A 21,427-nucleotide genomic window follows, 5' to 3' on the forward strand; every position below is an offset into this window, starting at 1 on the left:
TTCTTTTACGCTGCTGGTGGGAATGTAAAATGGCACAGCCCCTTGGGAAAAAGGGTTTGACAGTTTCTCAAACCGTTAAAGCTACACCAACCGTATTAGCCATTCTACTCATAGATATTCACCCGAGAGGAATGCAAACATACGTCCACTCAAAGACTTCTAGGGCAGCTTAATTTGTAATAGCCCCAAATGGAAAACAACAGAAATGTCCATCAACAAATGAATGGGCACATACATCGTAGAGCCTCCGTACAGTGGAATAGTACTTGGCAATAAAATGGAGACAGTTATTGATAAAAGCAACAGCATGGAGGAGTTTCAGAATGACTAGATTAAGTGAAAGAGACAAAAGAATACATACTGAATGATCCCATTTATATTAAGCTCTAGAACATGCAGACTAACCCATACTGACAGAGGCAGATCAGGGGTTACTTGGGGGCGGGGTGGGTGGGAAGGACCAGTGAGAGGCACAAGGAAACCTCGGGGGTCTTGAATATGTTCACCGTCCTGATTGGGGTGATACATATGTCAGAAATATTTCAGCTTGTACACTGTTATATTTGCAACTTATTGCATATCAATTATACTTCAATAAAGCTGTTAAACAAATTCCATTGCCTTTTCCAGATACCATGCTGCCTGTCACAGGGGTTCTGTCTCCTTGCCAGAGAAACCGCCGTGCCCGAATTCATTCAAACAATCGCATGTCCCTTATGGTTTCCAAAGACGTGTTAGTTTGATACTCCATCTGTATGACATCCACCACATAAGTGAGTCATGCTGGCTTGCTGGAATTCTGTCACACATGGGAGAGAAAGGGTGGAGCAGTCAGGGTTATATCTGGGGCCCTGAATGCAATGAGCGATCTCAGCTAATAGTCCTTGAAACGCAGTACACAGGAAGCTAAGTGAATCACGATCTTCTAGGAGCTGACATCACGGTGTTTAATCTCCGTGTTATAATTTTCTTCCTTTCTCAACTGTCCACATTAGGGTTGATTAGTAAGTCTCTGGCCTGCTTGGAAGCCATCAGGTGGGGACAGATGAGCGTGTCGGTGATGGAACAGTGCTGGGGGAGGCTGATCAGATGCGCTCAGCGTGGTAATTAGCATGCCCGAGACACCGGGCTGCCGCGCTGGGGCGGCCTTGGCCGGTCTCACTGTAGAGCAGTTTGTTTCTTTCCACAAAGAAATTCATTAGCGGAGGTCAACGGCGAGCAGTGTGGAACCCCACCCCTGCCTTGCCATCCCAAGGCCCAGCCGCGGAGGTATGCGGGCGAGGCTCCGAGGCCACTGGGCAGCCTCCTCAGGCCAGGCTTCTGGGAAGCACTCGGCATGCCCCACCGTCTCACCCCAGGGTTCCGACGGGAGGGGCGAGCACTTGGCTCCAGGGCTCTCTGCTTCCGTGGAGGTTGATGGGGAATTGACGCCAGGGTCTAGTTCAGGGGCCAGGGAGTGTGAAGTGGCCGGTCAAGCTCACGAGAAAGTCCACATCTTTTCTGTGGTTTGTCCCGATTAGTGGGAGCAAGGCCATAGCGGCTTCTGAATGCTGAAGCACAAAGTTCTACACCCATTTGTTCATCCAGCAAGTATTTATTATGGGCCTTCTGTATGTCTCGCTCTGTTTTAGGTACTGGGGATTCAGAGAATGACTGAGTCAAGGTTCTTGCCCCCATGGAGCTTACAGTCTAGTATAAGAGACAGATTAAATAGGTAAGGAAGCAAGGAGACTCATAATACTGTTCTTACTAATGCACAATATACATAGGACTTCCTCTCATTCAGAGGTTCTCTTCCTGGGTTCAGAGGCTCCATAAGCTCCTTGAAATTGTATGGAAAAGTATGCCTGTGTGTGTGTGTGCCTGTGTGTGTGTGTGCCTCTGTGTGTGTGTGTGTGTGTGTGTGTGTGTGTGCATTTCCTACTTTTTCGCTGAGAAAATTTGTGGTTTACATCAAATGCTTCAAGTATCCACATTCCAAAGAAGAATCGGCTTGTGACTCTAGTTCACTAGCGCCCCTCTTATCCAGGGGCACAGGTGTCCCTTCCTCACCCTCTCCTGGACCCACCATGACTGTTTCCTTCTTGTCTCGCTAAGTCAGCTCACTCCCAGAAAGCCCTGTGTTCCTTTCTCCTAGTGGGGCTTTGAGCTGTCGCCACTCTCTCTGGGTTCACATCGTGTACACGGGAAACTGCTGCTTCTCTGACTTTCGGAGTGGCAGTGGCCAGGGCTCCACGGGCATCTGGATGGGGGACTGTTCAGCTCTGACATCCCCCAGCCTGGCTGCCCAGCTGTGTAAGGTGCTGGCTGCAGTGGGGGCCTTGAGTGCTGGGTGTGCGGCAGGTGCAGGCAGCTAAGTACATCTGTGGGGGTCAGAAGTAAGCCCCCCAGGGCTGAGGCTTGGGGCATTTTAGGGAATGTGTGCTGGGAGGTGACATGGAAACTACAGGGATCATTCCAGGTATCCGGTAGGTCGCTTGAGCCCCATTCTGGGTGTTGCCCACTGGCCGCTGGGGTTCTCCGCAGTTGCACCGCCAATGCCAGCCTCTCTCTCCTCTCCCCCCCCCGAGGCAGCCTGGGCAGAGAACTGTGCTGGATGCAGAGCCAGGTCCTCAATGCTGAGCCTCTTGCCAATGCCTGGCGCACATTTCCCAGAGCTGCAGGGCAGATGTCTGTGGCTGTGAGTTCATGGCTTTTTCATGGTGTTGGTATGGATGACCTTGACGTAGTAGGCTCCTGTCTGCCTCCCCTGGAAGCCTCCCCAAAGCTGCGGGCCCCCAAGTCCAGGGCACTTTTCCCCTGTGTGGGTCACAGCCAGAATTTCTTTTGGCTTGAGAGTCCCAGGGAGCCATGGAATGTCTGTTGCCATCTGGTGCTTAGCATCTCAGGATGTTTTCTGTAGAACAAAATGTTCAGAAACCTGAGAGATGATAAAGAGTGTTTGTATTTTTATTTTTATTTCTTTGTCAAAGCAGAGCTTTGGTGCTGGTTGGAGCCAGGGTGTGCGGGCTTGCAGGTGCCCATGGGTACCTGGGGGACAGGAAACGGGCCATGCTCAGAAACCTTTGCTTTCCTGTTCTGGTCCAGTTCAACAAAGGCTGGTCAGGAGCCCTCTGGCACCAAGTCTGAGCCTCAAAGATTGTCCTGCCCATGGCCTGTGTGCCTGAGGGAGCAAGCTCTGGGCCTAGCTGCCCTCCACATGGCCAGCGTCCATGCGAGGACCCCCACCCTGCCCTGCCCTGAGTCTCAGCACCACCCTGGATCCCCCACATTAGTCTGCTCTGAGCTTACCAGGTCCCTGCCAGGGCCCGTGGCCTCTCTGGTCTGGCTCTGAGTTCCCTAGGCCTTTCTCTGGGGAATGCTGTAGGCACCCTGGGAGCACCTATGATGATTCTCACCCCAGTCTCAGAGGACGTTCACTGCCCTTATTTAGGACCTGTCCATGTGTGGTGGAGAAGGCTCTGATAGCTGCCTTGTTCCTGCCTGGAGCCCAGAAGGAGATGGGGCGTTCTCTGGAGTATGCGGGGAGGGGGGGACACTGAGGACTAGGTGCACGTGGCTTTTCTCCTGCAAGGCGTCCTGCTGCCCGTGCAGCCCAGCTCCGAGCAGGGAGCGCATGGTGGTAACAACTTTGGTCCCTCAAATGGTCCTTGCCCTTGACCCCAGGACCTGACCTCTGTGCTCAGCAGACAGAGGTTCTCATTATGGTTGGGACATGGTCAATATGAAGCACTCTGAGGACAACCTCTGGAATCTCAGAGTCACTTTCCCGACAGAGAGCAAGGCCAAGCCTGACCCTGGGCAGCCATCTGATCACCTGGGGACTCCATGCCATTTGTCAGTAAAATGGGGAAAGGGACACCTTCTTGTGCGGTTGAGGAGAGAAATAATGGAGGTGATCCCTCCAAGGCCCCTTGCACGGTGCCAGCCCACATGTTCTCTGGGTTTCCTTCCCATGTGCCAGCTGGAGCCTCCCTTTCGCCGGCTTGCTTGCAGGTCACCTCGCCCTCGGCCACCATTAGGGCACTCTTTGTCTAGCCCTTTTCTTTCTGTGTCTTGCCCCAGTGGGCCCCACCAGCTCTGCCTGTTTCAGGTTGATGGCACTCCATTTTCTTAGTGGTGCCTAGGTCTTGAAGAGTGATGCAGATCCTTCTGGGAGTCTCTCTGGATCCAGAGCCTGGGACTCTCCCTGCCCCTGTGCAGCAGAGGGATCTGGATGGGGCTGGATGGGTAATAACGTGGGCCCCCTTCTCCTCTCCCTTTGCAGGAGGCTGGCTTTTTGAGGAAAGATGGGCTTCCTCATGACTGTCTAGGGATGGTCGTGTGGTGACTCTTCAATGTCAGACCTCTCTTGATTAAGGTGGCTGAAATCGTAGCCAACATTTAGACATGATTCACTGGTTTGGGCCAGCAGGATCATCTGTGGCTGTTGATGATGGATTGGCATAGGACAGGGCAGAGTTTATGTGAGCTATATCCCCAGGCTGCAAAAAGACGTTCCCATAGATGGAAGAACACTGTCCCATGGCCAGTTGGGCAGTGACTGGGGGACCCAAGGAGAAGAAGCGGCTTCGGGGTGCCAAAAAATACCATTATCTGTTGGGGCAGGTGAAATCCAAAATTATGCTCTTGTGCTCTACTTGCAACTTGTGTGACCTCAGGCAAGGGAGGGATGCTTTCTGAGCCAGTTTCCCCCCTTGAAAGCTAAGGATGGAAGCCATCTCCTGCTTGGACTGTGGTAAGAATCAGAGGAGGTAGCCTGAGTGGAGATCGTCAGGGACAGCCTGAATGAATTTAAATGGCTAAGTGTTCCTCTGGGTCCCAAGAGAGTGAGGCGGCTGGAGAGGGAGGTGTCAGAGTTTCTGGAGACTGGTAGGCTCCCAGCTTGATCTGATGAACCCTTGCGCTTTCCATTACTTTCTCTGGTCTGGCCAGGCTGGGACTTGGACCGGCCTGAGGAGCGTGGGGCTGGAGTAGGATCTGCTGCCTCTGTAGGGCTTGCCTGCCCAAGGTCAAGGCCCTCAGCTCAACGTTGAAGAGAAAATCCTCCCTATCAGAAAACTTTTTTAGGCCTCCCTTGTCATGGCACTGATTTTTAGGATCTCTGGGATAGGTAATCCTACTCAAAATTAAGCCGGGATGCTGGGGAGAAAGTGCTGGAAGGACGGTCTGCTGGGGAGGGGAGAGAAAATGGTCTTTCAAAGTCAGAAAGGCCTGGAAAGACTTAGTTGTGGTTCCCAGACTCCAAAGGTGGACCAAGGGGCTGCTTTGTTTAAGGAGCCCCTGGTTCACCTTGTGCAGGGCATGGTTCTGAGGAGAAAGCCACATGTGGGTCACCTGGAGGCAGGCACGGGGGAGTGAGGTCTCTGATGGGTCTGCCCTCGGTGGCAGTTGCCTGCAACATTCATGGGGCTTACCAGCTGCAGCCACACGGCCCATGGGCAGAATTCTCAGGCGTGGATGGGCACCACCTGGCTGGGCTCACCAGTGGCCCTGCGTCAATTTGCCAAAAGTCAGGCCAGTTTGCCTTCAGAACAAGTCACTGAATAACCAGTTTGCTGAAAGCTTGAAGAAGTTTTGCTTTCACATCAGCCCTTGTCTCTGCCTTGGATGTCTTCCTCCTCCTGCCCATCCCTCCCAGGCTGGCGTATATGCAAATGATGGGCGGGAGGAGGGGCAAGACAGGGATGACATCCTCACTACTGCCCTTTGGCATTTGGGACACGGGGGATTCTGTGATTTAGCTTCTGGTGAGTTGGCCGTGAGGAGAACTGGTCACTTGATCTTGTCATGTGGAGAACTGACTTTGGAGATTTGATTTTTGTTGAGTTGACCTGATTTCTGAAGTGAAACGTCAGGCAAATCTACGGGAAGCCAGAGGCCTTCTCCGTGGAAAACCTACACCTCACACCCTGTGCCCCTCAAGGCTGAGACTCCTCTCTTCCTGGAGGCAGCATGGTCTTCATCATGATGGACTGGCGTCCTCCCTCTTTCTTTCTGTCTCTCCCCCCTCTCTGTGTCTCTGTCTCTGTCTCTCCCCCTCTCTCTTTCTCTCTCCTTCACACACACACACACACACACACACACACACACACACACACACACACACTTCTGCCTCAAGCCACCAGAGAAGTAAGTTGGCTGCTGAGCGGGATTTTCCCATGGGGTGGCTCAGAAAGCAGCCATAATTGGAGGGAGTAGGGGAAAGACAATGCACTCTAATTGGTCTAAATAACCCTTCTCACTGAGTGTTTAAAACAAATAAGTTCCCAGGAGCAGACACAGCATTTTCCTTCCATGGGTTTTCTTACTGTTTTTGAAGTGCTTGTTCTGGGGGACGTGCTCACCTCTCTCCCTGCAGGGTGGGTGGGGGACCAGGGGGTGGCTGATATTTCCTGCTTGTAGGGACAAACCCCCAGACCGTGACATGATGGAGGCTGTGCCCTGGGTGCCTGGGGCTGAACTCACCATTTCTCTTCCAGATCCGGTCCCCTCCTGGCTTGGCTGGTGGCACCGCTGTCACCCGGGTGATATTCCTCACTTTCTCTCATGGTGCTCTGCTGATTGGTCACCAGCACTGTCCGAGCATCCTTGAATCTGCCTTTTCTCCATCCCCATCATTGCAGATTCTCATCATTTCTTACCTAGATTAGTATGACGGCGACTTGTCAACAGTTCCTCAGCTGGTATTTTCTCTCTCTGATCTACTCCCATGGCCAAGATTGGGAATATGAATCTGATTGGTCAGATCCCAGCTGGAAAAACTTTGGTGGCTCTCTCTTGACTCAGGATCAAGTTCAGGTTTGCAGCATAACATGTAAGACCCTTCCTAACCTGGCCTTCCCTTCCGCCCTGATATTGTCTCTCCATATTCCCCATCTTTGCTGCTCTTCTCCATCACGGGCATTGCTTTACTTCTCAGAACATGTGTGCGCTGCTTCCTGCTCATGTCTCCATCTTTCCATGCCTCAGTGCCTTTGCACACGCCCATCTTCCTGCCTAGGAATACCATCCTTTCACTTTATAATCCAGTGAATTTAATAGGCCTTCAAGACCCAGCTCAGAGAACATCTTCTCTGTTCTTGGTAGTATTAGATATACTCTCCCTTGTGCTTTTTCAACTTTTCTTCTTCCAACTTTTTCTCAATGACTACTATATGGCTTCTAACACTGTGCTATATTTAATTTGCTTCCGTTTTCTACTCTCCTCTTACCCCTACCTCCCAGAGCATGACGTTTGAAGGCAGGAACTATGCTTTGTCTGCCTCTGTATCCCCAGCCTCTGGCCCAGGACTTGGCACATGCTGGTGCTCAAGAATGGTGGTCAGTTCTCCCTGAATGGGCTCATTTCACAAATGTTTATCAAGCACCCAGTATATGCCAGGCACAGCTGTAGGCACTGGGGATATGATAACGTTCATGACCTCATGGAGTCTCCGGTCTAGTGGGGAAAGGTGGAGAGAAGATAAATAAACAGGTAAATGTGTCAGATGATGCCACCAAAACCCAGAAGAAGCAGCCAAGAAAGAAGGAGGACAACTAGAGGCAAGGCCAAGAAGGCATTTCAGGGGAGGGTGGGATGAGCATCTTCCAGTGGTTCTGAAGGGTTGAGGAGGAAGAGGGGTGAGTGTTGACTCTTGGATTTACAGCAGGGAGGTCCTTGAGGTCCTTGGCAAGAGCTGTTGCAGGGGCGGGGTGGGGCCAAAGCTGATGGGAGTGGGTTCAAGAGAGAATGGGAAGACAGGAAGTGGGGCCAGCAGGTGTAGACAACCTTTTATAGACATCTCCCTGTAAAGGGGAGCAAAGTCATGGAGGGGTGGTGGTGTCAAGGAAGGGATGGTTTTATAAAGACGGGAGACATGATGATGTGTCCGTGCTATGATGGGATGCCTCTGCAGAGAGCAGGCTGCATACAAGAGAGAAGGGACAGTTGGTTGTGTGATGCCCTTAAGTTGGCCGGAGGGGATGGGATCTGGTACTCAAGATGTGTATGTCATAAGTGAGATGAGCTTCGTCTGGCTTCTCCGGCACCATTAACCAGCTGGCACCAATGAGCTCAGCACTGGAGAGATCTGCAGGGCTGTCCTTTCCCCACTGCCTAAGTGTCATGGTCATGACCGCCAAGACTCCCGGCATGAGCAGGTGCAGGGCGGAGCAGTGCTGGCTCCAGGGATGTGGCAGCATAGCTCTGGTAATAGGATAGTCAGAGCAGGCAAGGGGGTGGACAGGTGGCACCAGCGGCAGGTTTGACTGTGGTTTGCTTGAGAAGAAATGGTGTGCATGATATCCAAGAGGTGGTAGCATTTGGAGTGGGGTTCACAGATGTCCAGGCTGGTGGGGAAACTAGCAGAGAGTAGTCCGTAGGCTGAGGCCACGGTTACATTCAGCTACCAGCTCCCTTGGAAGAAGGCTGAAAATAACAAGTCAGAGCCAAGTTCAGGAACTGGTCAGCAGCGTGTGAAGAAGAAGTAGGCAGAGCAAGGCAGGATGGACGTCGTGTCATGGGAGGTGAGGTTAGTGTGGGGACCAGGCCAGAGCCCAGGTCGGGCTGTCGCACCATATCTCTGCCAGATCAGCCGGGAAGGGAGCTCACAGCTCTTAGTTTTATGTGCTGCACTCTTGGGTAGAGTATTTAGGCACCCACCTCTTCATTCAAGAAGGATTTCTTGCATCTAGTCTGTTTTCCATGTAGGCAAGAATTATTGTACTCATCTTACAGAGGAGGAACTGAGGCCAAGCAGAATTATGGAATGTTCCTAAGGTTCTAGCTATTTAATGGCAAAACACTCAGATTCCTGCCCTAGTATGATGCTCCATGCCAGGATGACCTGATGATGCTGGGGCCCAGGTGGGCGGAGGGTCCTCGAATCCCCATAGGGTGGGTCCTGAGTCCTGTGTGTGTTTCTGTGTATGTTGGGGTGTCGGATGGCTTCAGCCAGGGCAGAGGAGGGGTGCCGAGGCTGGGAGCTAGAGAGGGCATGAGACAGCATCCTTATCTCACATCTGCTCTTTGGTCATACAAGTTGTACCTGGAACCTCTCCTGGCAGTCTTGCTGCCTTTGCTGCTGACGGTCAGAGCTCACAGGACACTTAGGTCGGGGGGGCAGCTTTGTGCTCCTGATGGTTGAAACTCTTTGCTCTGTCTGAGGTTGCTTCTCTCTAGCATGACAGCCGGGGAAGTCCCTGATGTATCCGATGGAGGGCTGATCCTCAGGAAACATGTATTGATCACCTCCTCCGTGGGAAATACTGTGCCGGAAACTTGGCATTATCTGGTTTCATCTCCATGGCAAGATCATCACGTGCTTTGTGAGAAAACCGAGGCACAGGAGGGCTGAGTGACTGGTCCCAGATCACACAGTTCACGAGAGGCAGTGTGGGTGTAGGAACCGGGTCTGCCTGACACCCCCAAATGTCCAGAACCTTCATTGCTGACCATTAAGCCATTAGCTGTGATTAGGGTGTCCTGGATTGATGGGTCTAAAGTCATTCATGTGTTCATTTGTGGACAAAGTGAAGACCATCCTTGACAATTCCAGGCACTGTAGTAGGATGACGGCTGGTTGAAGAGGGAGGGAAGGGTCCAGAAGGGCCCCTGGTGTCTGAGGTGGAGAGGACAGGAGGCAGGGTGAGGGGGGTGTGTGCCCTGGATAGGAAGTGGCTCAGGCATCCCCCCCACCCCTGCGCCCAGTGTAGTCAGTATTTGCCTCTAGTTCCCTCCGTATCTAGCAGCTAGTTTGCACACGTGCGTACATATGCAAGCGTGTGTGTGGACGGCCACCAGGAAAGTGTTTACGTGTCCTCCCATCCATTTGTATCTGTGGCTATATTGATTTGTCCACCTATAGCCATCATTTGCTTATCTCTGTATCTCCAGTGTTTGGGCAGAGAAGGTGCTTAATCAGTGTTTGTTAGGTTGAGGTTTGTCTCCGTCTCCATGTCAATTCATGCTCATATGTTACATGTAACAATTGTAGTTTGACCACCACTGCCCCTGCTAATAGCTCCTGTCTACCTTGGGCAGGTCCCCCATCCCCACACAGGGTATCCCAGACCCTTACCCTTTGGTGGGGCTCTCTCGAGTGTGCAGGATCGCTGAAGGATGGGTGGCCTGTGGGTGGTGGGGGAGGGGGAGGCTGCCTTCTTGAGCCCCTCCAAATCTCTTCTTCCCTCTCCTGATCCCTCTTAATGCAAGTTTTGCCTGATCCTCTATTCCCTGTCTTTCCAATTTGCTTTTTTACTTTCATTTGGCCTTGCTTTTACTCTCCCCCAAGCTGGATCCCTCTAGAATCTCCGAAGTAAGAAACAAAAAACTAGCCCTGAATCTTTGCAAATGTGGGGCGGCACTTTCTTTGAGTTGTTCCCCCCCCTTGCTTTGGTGGGGGTAGAGAAGTGGAGGAATGCTCTGTGGGAGTAAGGGAGTAAGAAGAGGGGGAGAGAAATACACAGGGAATAACCAAATCAATACGCTGAGGCACTGTATCTGTATCTATATTGACGTCTGTATCTAGACGTGTATCCCATACCCACATACACATTTTCACATGTACATCTTTATATGACTTCTCAGGATTCCCTAAGGCCCTGGGGAATGCTGGTGTGCTGCTTTAGGGAACAAAAGGAGACAGAGGGGGCAAAGTAGAGCCGAAGTGACCTGAGATCCATACAACAATTGGCCGCATGTCATGGACTTTATCAGGATCCCGATTTGAAAAAACTGTACAAACATCACTTATGGGAAATTTGAATACTGAATAGAAGACTCATTTTTTCAGGCATACTCACAGTATTGTTTATGTATTTAAAAAAAATATCTTGTCTTTTAGAGAGACAATTGAAATGTTTGCATGTGAAGGATATGGTGTTGGAGATCTTTTCCAAAATAATTTGGAGGGGGGGAAGGTATCCATGATAGGACTTGATACTGAGTGATAGGAGCCTGGGGGTTCATTACACTTTCTCAGTGTTTGAAATTTTCTATAATATGCAGTAAAATAAAATCACATGATGGCAATTTTTCTCTAGTTATGCAAAGAATATTGTTTGTTTTTTGTTTTAGTTTTTCTACCTTAACTTTTCTGGAATCTTAGGTGCTGTTATCACTTGCAAGCTAGAGAGGAGCAGATGGCAGGATGAATGGATAAGTAACGAGCAAATATTAATGAGAACAGGAAACTATCAGTCGTGTTTCCTAGACAGCTTGCTTTTAGCCCTGGATACTTCTGCAAAATTACATGCATATAATATAGTCATATTTATTTTTTGCAGGAAAATGAGTCATAGCATGGGCTTAAATAGGCCAGCACTTTATGGTGGGAGGCTTAAGCGGCTTAAGTGTGGACTCTGGAGGCAGACTGTCTGCTCTGCACAGTCATCCTCTGACCTTGGTTAGTAACTCCCCTCTGCAGAGTAGAGGATTATGATAGCACCTACTGTATACCGATATGGTGGAATATTATTCAGCCCCAAAAAGGACTAAAGTACTGAAAAATGCTATAATGTGGGTGAACCTTGAACACATTATGTTAAGTGAAAGAAGACAGTCATGAAAGGCCACTTATTATGTGATTGCATTTATATGAAATATCCGAAATAGCAAAAATCTATAGAGACAGAAAGTGGTTGTCAGGTGGGGGTGGGGGCGAGGGGTATATGGAGCATCCCAGTCATTTCAGGCCGCTATAAAAAAGTATCATAGACAGGGTGGCTTATAAACAGCAAACATTTACTTCTCACAGTTCTGGAAGCTGGGGAGTCCAGGATCTTGGTCCCAGCAGATTCAGTGTGAGGTGAAGGCCCTCTTCTGGGTTGGAGACTACCAAGTTCCAGTGACGTCCTCACATGGTGGAGGGGGGTAGGGAGCTCTGTGGGGTCTGATCTCATAGGAGGGCTCCAGCCTTAAGACTTTAGGACCTCCCAATACGGATCTCATCGGAGGGCACCACTCTCATGACCTAAGCACCTCCCAACCCTCTCACATTAGGATTTCAACATGTGAATTGTGGGGGTGGGGTACAGACATTTGGACCATAGCGGGGAGCGGCTGCTAATGGACATGAGGTTTCTTTTTAAGCTGATGGGATGTTCTAAAATTAGATTGTGGGGATGGCTGTACAACTCTAAATATAATTAAAAAAACATTGACTTGTACACATATAATGGATGAGTTTTGTGGCATGTAAATTATATATCAATAAAGCTGTTTGGGAAAAAAAAGCACCCACATCACAGAGTTGAGTTGAGGATAAAATAACACACCATGTGTAAAGTATTTAGATGAGGGCCTGGCACTTCATGTAGGGTTTATAATTCTAAGTGGTTTACTGAAATTATTGTGTGTGGGGGGTGCATTTTCCTCTAGCATTTCCTTTCTGAAGTGTTTAATATGTATGATGCTATGAAAACTCTGGAAGTTAGTGGTTTAGGTAGAATTACCATCTCAGAGTTTTAATGACCATACTCTGGCCTGGAATTAAAAGCCTATTCTAAGCAACCCTAAAATAGATCATTCATATCCCTCCACAATTTTGCTCATTAAAAAAAAAAATTTCTTAAAGAAGCTCGAAATTACTTTGGGCAGTGTCTGGGCAGTGTGGTATCTTTTTGGTCCTGCCCCCCTTCACACCTCTGTCCTTAGGCTGTCCTGTATTCCATACCCATGTTTTTAGGGTGGCAGAACTTAGGGGAACATCTGAATCTTGGTACAGCTTTGGATTCTCCCCTCCGTTAACAGAACACTAATTAGTAGTTAATCTAATTGATTCATCATCTCCTAATTTATCTCTCTTCTTTCAGTAATTCCTTAATTGACTAAACCGTGGTGAGAGACAGAGAGACCCCTGACCTGCAGAATTGGCCCTGATGTTGGGGTTTCCAGGTTCCAGGCTTTCAGACCAAACCCCTGGGCTCAGGGTGGAAGGTCTCAGCACCTTCTGCTGCTCCAGGTCCCTTCCCTGGTCATTCCTTGGAGTACGAGGCAAGGAAGTACTATCCCGTTAGTACTAGGCCGCCCTAGCAGGGCCAAAGCCTACTTCCCGTAGTGGTTGTGTGTTGGAATCACTTGGGGAGTTAAAAAAAACCCCGATGCCTGAGTCCTGCCTCTGGGGGCTCTGATGTCACTGGTACACGGTACGGAGATGAGTAGAAGCTTCTGGGTGATTCAGACATGCCGCTGAGTTTGAGAACCACTGCCTCCCAGGGCAGACACACCAACTGCGAGGTCTGAAGGCAGGAAAATCAAGAGAACTTAATTAGTAGGGGGCGAAGTACAGAGGGTACACATGTCTCCTGACTTGTGTGTAGAGTGAAACCTGTGAGTAAACATGCTGTTTCAAACTGGCTTTCGACTGAAAATAGACGGAAGCCCGGGTCCAGCAATCCATTCAGCTTTCAGAACACGGCCCAATATAGCTTCCCTTCTGCTCTGACACATCCTCGGGCAGGACTCTGCCTCCTTTGTCAACCAAACATATCAGTGGGGTTGTCCTCGGTGCTCGGAGCGTGTGTGCAGGTGGGACAGCGGAAGGTCGCGCTCGGCCGCAGACCCTTTGCTGATTGCTTCTCTGTGGTTCGCCTGGCCCAGGGGGAGCAGAGGTGTGTGTATCATTCTGGAGCAGAGCAGTCCACTAGGGAGGAGAGCGGGTCCATTCATTCAAGGACAGGGTGTGGCCCGCTCCCGGGGGAGGGACCTCTGGAGCCAGGCCCAGTGCTGGGTCGCTCGTCACTCTGGAGAGGAGGGCTGTCATAGCCCCACTTTGCAGGGGTGTAAACTGAAGCTGGGGGGATGCATCCAAGGACTTACAGACAGTGGGCGCTAGAGCCCAGGGTAGAGCCACACCGGGCGCCTCTGGCTCAGGCTGAGTGGGTGCAGGAGCCCAATCCTGGGACACTGGGTGCTGGCTTGGATGTCATCGCCCCCTGGCTCCTTGATTCCCTTGAGTCCTCGGCTTGCCTGGGGACTTCTGGAAGAGGCTTGGGAGCTTTGCTTTTCATTAAGGATAGTGGGAAAGGCGTGGCCACTGAGAGCACAGCAGGGCTTGCAGCATTGGAGGGCCAGGTGGCCGAATGGGGCACAGCCCTTCCCCTGCCGCTCTCCTCCCCCTGCCAGCTCTCACTGACTGCGCCCTGAGCAACAGGACAAGTGAGGTGACTACCCTGAAGAAGACGGGTTCTCAGAGCCCTAGGCTGAGCTGCATGGGTGGCCAGGGGGCTGATTTTCAACAGCAAATCTTTGGGGATGCGGCATCTGCAGGCACTTCCTCCTGCAGGATGTGTGTGGGGGGGGGGCGCTTTGACTCTAGAACAGGAGCTTTTCCACTGTGTGGGAGGGGCTGTGTTCCAGAAATCCCTTCCTGGATCTTTGCTGGGAAACTTCTGGAGGAATTTTGCATTTCTCTGACTTGCTTGAATCACCAGGCCTTCCTGGTGGCTCTTTAACGTCCCCTGTTTTCTTCTTGCTGGCTTCCCCTTCACACCTCTGAAATAGAACCAGGCGCAAGCAGATGCCCCCCCCCCCCCCCCGGGGGCAGGAGTGCGCAGGAAGTGGCTCGCACCAGCTGGCTTCTTGACTCTGCTCAGTGATGTCATTTTGGTAGCTTGAAATGGATCATAGTAGAAGTATTTACACCAAGGAAGTCTGCAAACATGGCAAATCAGGGACTCGTTTATCTATCTATCTATCTATCTATCTATCTATCTATTTATGGATCTATCACTTATCTTTTTATTTACTTTCAGAGACCCTGTTGTTAAACCCCACCAGCGCACCACTGCCCCTGGGGTCGCAGAACGGTTGGACTAGCCCACGAGTGCTTGTCTCCCTTTGTGTCTGTCCAGGCTCCGTCATTGCGGGACTGGGTACTTGGCTTGCTCAGAGCCATGTTTCTAGAAGCCCTTGGCCCTTTGGGGCTGCTGTGACTGAACGTGTAGGTCTGACTCCAGCCCTTTATGCAGTCAGGTCTAGCTCCTGTCCTGGGTTGGCCCGGATCCCTGCACAGAAGCCACCTCCCATGTCAGAGCCTACGTCCTGCAGCCTCCGTGAAATGCCTGGGCATTCAGCAGCCCTGCGCACCCCTGCACGTTAGGGTGGGGGTCGTGAGCCTGTGCTCCCCTCCCAGCTTGACCTTCCCTCCCCAAGGGTAGAACTGAATCACAAAATCCCCCTTCCTGTCTGAGCCTGTGGACTTGGAGTGGTGCTGCTCCGCCTTCACCCCACTCTGACGCACACCTTCCCCAGCTCCCCCTGCCCCGTCCACAGGGGTGAGTGGATGGGGTTAGCAGAAGGCCCCGGGGAGGCCGGCACTTAGTAAGTCGTGCGTGTGTTTGAATATGTGAATGAGTACCGCTGTGTGTCAGTGTGTGTTCTGTCCCTCCCAGCGGTGCCAAGCCTGCTGCTCTCCCCTGGTTTCGCTGGGGCTGCCTCAGGGCTGCAGCGTGCGAGGAAGGGCACCTTCACAGGAGAATGGTGGGTGGTTGGCTGGATCCCCCATGCCTTGCAGGGCGGGGAGGGGCCGCCTCAGCAGTTGCGTGAACAGCAGGCTCTTCGGGTGCTGGCAGTTATCCCGGGACCAAAGGTGAGGTACCTCATTCCCAGGCCCAGATGCACCCTAGGGGAACACTGACTTCACTGAGGCAGGGCCTGCCCGTCTCTGTGTGATGGACGAAGGCAGGAACAAGGCTTTACTTAGCCCGCCTTGTCTCACTGGCTCTGCACACCAGCCTGGCGAGGTACATGTCACTGTGCCCATTTCTCAGAAGTGGAGACTGAGGCTCAGAGTGGTTCAGTTCAAAGTCACACAGGCCATAAGTGCTGGGGGAAAGATTTGTCTCGGACTTGAAGGCCCGTGTTCTTTCTCCCTAGTCACCACACTGCCTGAGGCAGGGGACCAAGGCCCCCCCATGTGCAGGCCGATCTTGCCTTTTGGTGCCTCTTGTAGAGTCTGGACCTTTGGGCTGCACTCATGCCTGTGAGGGATTTCTATGTCTGCCTCTTCCAGGCAGCCTGCCCTGACTGCTCCCTTCTTCTCTTGCCCTCACTGTACTCACACAGCTCTTGACCCTGAACTGCGCGCTCAGAAGCTGTGGGGTCCACGTGGCTTCTTATGCTCCTTTTTCCCTTGAGAACCCATGGTGGGCCTATTGGGGTGCTTCCCTCCGGTCCCAGTGGTTCAGCCCTGAATCTCTCCTGCCCTGAAGACAGTGTCTTCGGTTTCACAGATGTCCCTTGCGATGCACAGACTGGATGCCCAGACTGTATTTAGAGCCAACCAAGCCCATTGCTCAGTCAGCCCTCTTCTGTGTCTCGAAGCCACAGGTTGAAGAATAGATTAGGGAGGGTTGACCCCACCATGGCTGTGAGGAGGAGAAGGTAGGAGAGCCTCGGCTTCCTCAGAGACGATGGTGTGGAGCCCACCCGGCCTTGGTGAGGACTACAGGGGGTGGTCCAGCCCCAGCTTGTTGGGCAGGCCTGGAGGACGCTCCGGAGAAACCCTCCCTCCTGCTCCCCCGGTGGCAGTTCCTTTCTCCCCTCAGGACCTTGGGGCCATTTGCCTGGTCCTGGTGTCCTTGGGGAGAGCCAAGGGCAGGGCTGTGTGTGACCTACAGGCTCCATCCTGTGCATCTTGGGGGAACGCATGGTTCTCTTCCAGAGGGGACAAGCACTCTTTCTGGGGCAGGCTGAGTGGTTCTAGGAAGGCATTTAGGCTGACTCTGGGGCCCCATCTCCCCTGCCCATCCCCAGGAAGATGGGAGCAGGGAGGGTCTGGCCTCCTGCCCATAGCTGGATACCCTCCCAGGGCCAGGTCCTCTGTTCTTCCTCCCTGGAAGCCCCATGTTGGCTCTCTAACCCACTGGCACTCAGACTGTGAAATGACTGTGACTTCCTTACAAGATGGCTCACTCTGGGGGTGATGGGGAAGATTGCCATGCTGTAGGGAGGGTGGGGTCTTCTCCTTCTGTCCCACTTGCCTGGGCCTTTCCTGGGCTGGCAGGGGGTGCTCTTCATTCAGCCTCCCTGCCAACAAAGCCCCAACATCCATCCTGTAGCAGGTAGATGGAGCTCCCCATAGGTTCCCAAACACAGAGGCAGGAAGGTTCTGAGCCTGAGAACTCTGGCCTTTGGGTTCGGGGCATGGCTCAGGCTTCAGTGGGAAGTGAGGAGGTACTGGGTGTAGGGTACGACCAAGCCTGCCACAAACAATGTGGAAATAGAGATTGCCCAGCAAAAACTTTGATTTGGCTGTGGGGACCAATGGAAACTACATTCTGGTCACACTTAACCTTCCGGGTTGGGAAAGCAAAAAGAGCATATTTGTTCTTACCTAAACTCTAAATGTCAGCCAAGCCAACTTCTGTGGGCTAGCCATTGGCCATCCTGGCCTCAGGTCCTGCTTTGACACTTCCCAGCTGTGGGACTGTGCTAAGTGACATATGCTCTCCAAACCTCAGTGTGCTCATCTGCAGAATGGGACAGTCACGTAGACTGTACAGAGTTCTCATGACAACTAAGTGGAAACCGTGTGTAAAGTGCTGGTAAAGTTGGCCTCAAGGCTGAGTAAATGGTGCTACATGATGACGGTGACCAAAAGCACAGCTAAAAACAACACATCGCCCATTATGGAGGTGAGTCTATGGGTCAAGGTTACTCCATAGTTGGCTTAGGTGTAATGAGCCATGAAACGTTTTCTTGCGTCTTCAGCATTCTGGTATTTCCCTGGGCTCTGATGTCCAACCAGCATGACTCAGACCTCATCTGGGTGTGATGGGAGCCATTGTACTGCTCAGGATTTCTGGGGTGTGAGCAGGGACGTGATTCTCACCTCCTGAATCCCATAGTCCTGCTTGGGGGTCACTTCCTGGGACTACCAGCAACTCACATCCCTGCCTGCCTCGAAATAGAAACCACCTCATTCTTCCTCCTCCAATGCACCCCTTGGACAAGGAGGTCTATGGGACGGACTTTCACTTAATATTTGAGAATAAAGAAAGGAATTCTGCTCACCTTGCCCAACCCCAGTTCCAACCCTCAACCTACCCCTATCCCCAGACCAACCCCAGTCCTAACTCTTAGCTGCAGCCTCAGTCCTTTTTTTTTTTTTTTTTAAAGATTATTTATTTATTTATTTGACAGAGAGAGAGACAGCCAGCGAGAGAGGGAACACAAGCAGAGGGAGTGGGAGAGGAAGAAGCAGGCTCCCAGCGGAAGAGCCCGATGTGGGGCTCGATCCCAGAACGCCGGGATCACGCCCTGAGCCGAAGGCAGACACTTAAGGACTGAGCCACCCAGGCGCCCCTGCAGCCTCAGTCCTAACCTTCAACCTAAAATCGTGTCTGTCTCTCTGTAAACTGTTCCAGCCCCAGGGGCCCCTCAGCCCCCAGGCTCCAGCAGGTAGTGACTATCTTAGCCCTCGCCTCTCAGGGTCTATCCGGAGGCTCTGCGGCTCCAGGAAGCCAGCAAACAGTGCCACACTTTTGCCTCTTGGTGCTGCAGAGCCCAGAGCTCTGTTTTCCTTCCTCCTCGGTGCAGCCTGGACCTGGTCCTTCATACAGAAATAGGGCTCCTCGGGCATTTCCTCGACAGAGTCTCAGTGTGAGTGACAGCACAGCCTGCCCATGTGACATCATCAGTCCTCCCTCTCTGGTCCCAGCGTTCCCTGCCCCCTCACCTTGTGCCCCCTCACCCCCAGGACTTAATAGAGGAGAGCAGGGAATATGCACTGGGAGCAAACCTCTAGGCCCACGGAATTGGTGTTTGCTCTGTTGGACGTAGGCAGGGCCAGGGGAGAGCCCTGACATCTGCTCTGTGGCCATGTGTCCTGCCTGGGGCACAGTCTGCCTCTGGGAGCACAGAGTAGCCAGCTGAGGGTGGCCCCGCCACCATCGCTGGGCTCCTGGATTGCCACTTGTTACCCATGTGCTTCTGTCTGCTGTTCTTCGCTCCTTCTCCCTGGCTTTGGATCCCAGGGGTGTCTTCTGGTTGGAGAGCACCCACAGACACACTTCACCACTGCCTACATGGCCTCCCCCCACTGCTGATGTGCAGGGAGGAAGGCTGCACACCCACCTTCATCCTCTACCCCTTGGGGCCCAAAGGAAGGGGCCACGTCATGCGGATCCCAGGTTTTGGAGGAAGGGGCTTCTCTCAGGCCCTTGAGGTAACCGAGCTCCCAGCCTTTGTTCTTGCTCATCCATCTGCCTGAATGCTGTTCCTCCAAGTACCAGTGGCTGCCCCCCTTCCCCGCCTGCCCCTCCTTCAAGCCTCAGCTTAAAGTCAGTTCTCTGGAAGCCTTCCCTGACCCTTCTGACCTGCAGACTTTGCCGTTGTGTGATTGTAATATAAGTGTGCAGTTGTGCGATTCTCGGTTTCATTACCCATCTGTCTCCTCCGCTGCGCCGGGCTGGGGCTCGGAGTGCTCTCTGTGCCTGTGTTGCACCGGCTGCCCGGACAGGTGCCACTCAGTACATATTTTTCACAAGCTGAGGGTCCGGGGCTGGGTCTCAGCACCCACCTTTCTGTGTTCTTCTACAGGGGGGCTGATGGGAGCAGGCCTACCCAGGTTCTGGCATCTTGGGGTGCCCCCCTCTCCCTGCGTAGTTCTGAGACTTTTTCCTCCCGGTTCCTGGGCTGCTGTTCCAGGTCACTGGGCTGGAGCCTCCCCCAGATTTTGTCCTTTAAAACTCATTGATTTTTGTGCTGACTTTTACAGTACAAATGTCATCGTTAGATAAAATAATTGAAGCGGGTAATCTATTCGCTGAGCTCGCACGGCCCCTCCCACTCTGCCTGGCCTGGTGCATCCACAGAAGCGCCGCCGGGCTTGTCTCTATGGTAGCCCCCCACCCGGGCTGGGCGTGGGGCCAGCTGGTGCGGTGGTGCAGGGTTCTCAGGCCGGAGACCCTTTCCCGCCACACCAGTACCCTCTGAGGGGGACAGCGTGGGGACACTGTGCAGGCGGTCAGCCACCAGCGGGGGGCCTGGGACCCCTCTTCATCCTGTCTGCTCCTCATCCTCTCAGTCATTCGGTTGGGTTGATCTTACTTCCCAGGAAGAAGATTAAATAAAAGACCACAGTTGGGCGGCCCCCGCAGTCCCTACCACTGATTGGGGATTCAGCAGGTGTGGTGCCCTCTTCCTCCTCTCCTGAGGGAGTTCTCCAGGTGTGGGCAAGGCCAGGTACCCAGCAACCTGCAGACTATATATCCCTTAAAGGCTGAGGTAGTGGGATGCCCCAGAGAGAAGAGCTATATCACAAAAACGTAAACCTGCCAATCATCTTTTGTTTCCAGAGCTTACTTTTTAGGTAAGGCCTCTATGGTGCAAACCCAATTCCTGTTCCCAGTTCTACAGATCCAGCCTTTGGAGACAGAGGGTTTCCTGTGCATGAGAAGGGTCTTGGGGACCACTTTTTCGAAAGCATAAAGGCATAGAATCTGTTTGGATGTGGAGCTGGGTGTGTGTTGGTGGTGGGTGGGTGAGGGTGTTGTGGGGGGCGCTGTGTGTTCTGCCGGCACACATAGGCTGGTGTGGAGAAGTCAGGCTGAAGCTCCCCTGAGTCCTGGAGAGGGTGAGGATGGGTCTGGGTGATGGGGAAGACAGGGCCTTTGCTTACATGCTGTGGAAGTGTTTTATGGGAAGGGCCTGATGACAGAAGCAAGCTAGTGGGGAGCTCCGGGGCCGCGGGGCAGCCCCTGGCTCTGCCTGCCTGGTGGGTATTCCCCAGGATCGGGGCTGTTGACAGGCAGCAGCCCCACCTGGTGTGTGAGCGAAGCACTAAGTTAGCACCTGCCCCCCTGGTGTTCGTTCAGATTCTGCCACTTGAGGCTGAGGGGTGTGGGGCCCACCGCTTCACTGCTCTGAACCTCACTTCCCCTGTCTTTGAAAGGTTGACCAGCTGTGGAGTGGTGCAGATGAAGAAGTGTGGAGTGGGGAGGCTTGGGGCAAGGCAGGTGCTGGCTTGGGGCCCCCACCCGCCCCGCTGAGAGTGTGCGTTAACTTGGTGCTGGGCTTCCTGGCGGAGCAGGGGCATGGTGGTCTTGGGGCCCAGGGCTAGGGAGGAGTAGCTGAGATGAGGTTGACCTCTAGCAGGGAAAGGCAGCCTCAGTCGCAAAGGGAGACTCAGCAGGTGTGCAGGGAGATGGGTGGAGACCCTGCGAGCCAGAGTAGGGGTGGGGCTGTGGTTGTGGCTGGGAGAGCAGAACAGGCAGACCAGGGCCCCAGAGGAAGCTGTCAGGCCTGTGGGTTGACATATTCATGAGTGTCTTAGGAAAGTAGCAATCTCTCCTTCGAGATGCAGAATCCACATCCCTCCTGATCCCAGTCTCCATCCTACATTCACCCTGGGCAGCCTGGGGAGCCTGCAGAGGGCAGGCCTCAGCCCTGTGGCAGGGGAAAATGACTCCTCTGCCCCCTGCCCCACATGGAGCAGCCTGG

The 21,427-nt window shown here is 52.7% G+C and overlaps 1 protein-coding gene across 1 annotated transcript in view; it reads left to right on the forward strand.

Moving 5' to 3' along the window:
- GRID1 (glutamate ionotropic receptor delta type subunit 1) overlaps window positions 1–21,427 on the forward strand; it is a 687,404-nt gene that overhangs the window by 178,814 nt on the left and 487,163 nt on the right. The window lies entirely within an intron of this gene.

The sequence above is a fragment of the Ursus maritimus genome, unplaced genomic scaffold, assembly GCF_017311325.1.
Source record: "Ursus maritimus isolate PB19 unplaced genomic scaffold, ASM1731132v1 scaffold_7, whole genome shotgun sequence".
In the NCBI taxonomy this organism is placed as follows: Eukaryota; Metazoa; Chordata; class Mammalia; order Carnivora; family Ursidae; genus Ursus; species Ursus maritimus.